Raw genomic sequence first — 2719 nt, forward strand, 5'->3', positions numbered from 1 at the left:
TCACCAACTTCATCAAACCCAATTTTCTCACCTGCAAATGGAATCAAGTTTACACCAGAAACTTGTTAATCTAAAAAGCAGTGGTATGTGCTCTGCAAGTAATTAATTTCCACAGGAAAGTTTGGGCAGCTGCATTTGGAGATAGGGTTAGAAACTAAGAGACTGTTACTAGACCACTGGCATCTTATCAAAATGGTTTTTCTACAGGTTTCATTTTTGTTTCATGATTTTGGTGAAAAGACTGTGCTTGCTGTGTTTGTTGAGACAAGCGAAGCTTTTAAACAGAAGAAAAGTACAACACATACTATGTAGATGCCTCTAAGATACAGCAGCAGATCAAAGAACAACCTACTCAGAGGCCCATAGCCATGTCCCATCAGCTAAGAACATTACTTCCAGAGTACCGGAGTTCAATTCCCAGCACCCAGATGGTGGCTCACAACCATCTATAATCCCAGTCTCAGGGGATCCAGCACTGTTTTCTGGCCTCTGAGAATACTGCACACACTTGATGCAAAGACACATGCATGCAGAACACACACACATGTACGCATGCACACACACACACACACACACACACACACAAAGCAACAACAACAAAAAGTCAACAAAAACTACCAGGTTTGAGGTTAAATGAGGAAAGTGTTATCTAATTCCAGAAGAAACCCAAATCATGCTTTATATATTTTAATCCGAATGTGCAAATAAGTAGAAAAGACAGATAAACAAAACACAACAGAAAACAGTAAAACCAAACAAGCAACAACTTAAACATTGTTTCTATAATATAGAGAATATAGAGTCTTTGTATCATAATTAGTGCTGGATGATTCTAACCATTGGGGGCTTCAGAACCTGAGAGAAACAAAATTGGGGGGGTCTTCTAATGTAATTTAAAAGATGGAATATTAGTCTGTGGAGGAGAGAATTAATAAAATGGGCATGAAGTTAAAGACTAGTGAAAGGGTCAGCCCTTTCAACATGGACATACTTAAATAAATTTGAAGACTTCAGTTTATTCAAATTGCTTTATAAAGAAGTTCCTTTTATTAGAAAATCATCAATATTTTATCTTCTTAAATGAAGAATCAACACAGAAGACAAAGTCAAGCAAATTGTCATCAAAGTTGTTAGTTATTTGTGTAGAATACAGAAGAATGTAATTGCCTTAGGTTTCCATTGTTGTGATGAAATACCATAACCAAAGGCAACTTTGGGAGGAATAGGTTTATTTGGCTTATGTGATGAAAGTTAGAGCAGGAACTCAAGGCAGGGACCTAAAGGTGGGAACTGAAGCAGATGCTATAAAGGAGTACTTCTTACTAGCTTGTTCCATGTGGCTTGCTTAGCCTGGCTTCTCACACTTTAGGATCACCTGCTCAGGAATAGTCCACCCCAAAAGGGCTGGGTGCTACCACATCAATCATAAATCTAGGAAATGCCCTACAGACTTGCCTATAGGCAACCTGATGGAGGTATTTTTTTTTTCAGTTGAGGTTCTTCTTTCAGATAACTCTAGCATGTGTCAAAAAGACAAAAGGCAACCAGCGTGGTAATGTTCTAGCTGATGAGAACTGAAGTATGTGGATACCATGTCATATCATTGATGAATTGCCATCAATTGAGTTAACTCAACAGTTTCACAGTGACTTTGTGTGCAGTTCAGATACTTAGTTTCTCTGTATTTTATCTATTTATTATATACAGACTACTTCAGAATTTTGCTTTAAAACCTTAACCTGGCTGGATGTATTTGTGCACTCCTGTAATCCCAACTTTTAGAAAGTAGGAGGACTGCAAGGTCAAGATCAGCTTTGGCTACATAGAGTTCCAGGACCTGTCTCAGCATTAAAAGCAAGCCAGGCCAAAAAACTCAGTCTACTTAATAGTGTTAGAAAATATCCAGCATTAAGAATTATTCACATGAAACAAAGGTCCAGCAGAATTCATTTTCTATAGATTTATATACCTTCAAAAGACATGGAAGATCATATATATTGTGTGAATCTTGGTTCTTGGTTGTTGGCCTGGACTAAGACGCTTAAATTCTCTGAACCTTGGCATTATCACCTGGGCAACAAGGATGGCAATTTAGATCCATAAGATTTATTCTTATAGTAAATGATGAATGTGGGAATAAATTTAATGCAGTGTCCAACTCATAGCGGCACTCAAAAATATTGGTTCAATCTGATTGATTGTATTAAAACGGACAAAATATTAGACTTTGAAACCTAGAGGTGGAAGTATTAAGAAGGAATATAGAATATATTAGATATGAATAAAATCCCGATGAGAATTCTTAGAAGACTGTCATAAAGATTACCAAATCTGGGAACTGGAGAAGATGACTCAGCAGTGCGGTCTGCCCAGTGGTCTTGTAGAAAATCAAAGTTCAGTTCCCAGCCCTTGTACTGCATGGCTGACATTGTCAGTTACTCAAGCTCCACCCTCTTATGACCTCCCTATGAACCTGTATGCACATTCACATGTGCAATAAACACATACAAGTAAGTAAGAAGTAAAACGAATCATTTTAAGAAATCATAAAATCCAATTGTACATTTCAGCTTGCAAGGAGATAAGGAAAATAAAAGGTAAACTTGAACCCCTTGTTCTTATGAAGATTAAGAACTTGTTAACCCAAGATGTAAAGGGGTATAAAGATTTTAGAGGGTTCAATAAGTCATTTGCAAGGAGCTGAAGCAAACACCCAGGA

The sequence above is a fragment of the Grammomys surdaster genome, unplaced genomic scaffold (genome assembly GCF_004785775.1).
Source record: "Grammomys surdaster isolate TR1022 unplaced genomic scaffold, NIH_TR_1.0 168, whole genome shotgun sequence".
Classification (NCBI taxonomy): domain Eukaryota; kingdom Metazoa; phylum Chordata; class Mammalia; order Rodentia; family Muridae; genus Grammomys; species Grammomys surdaster.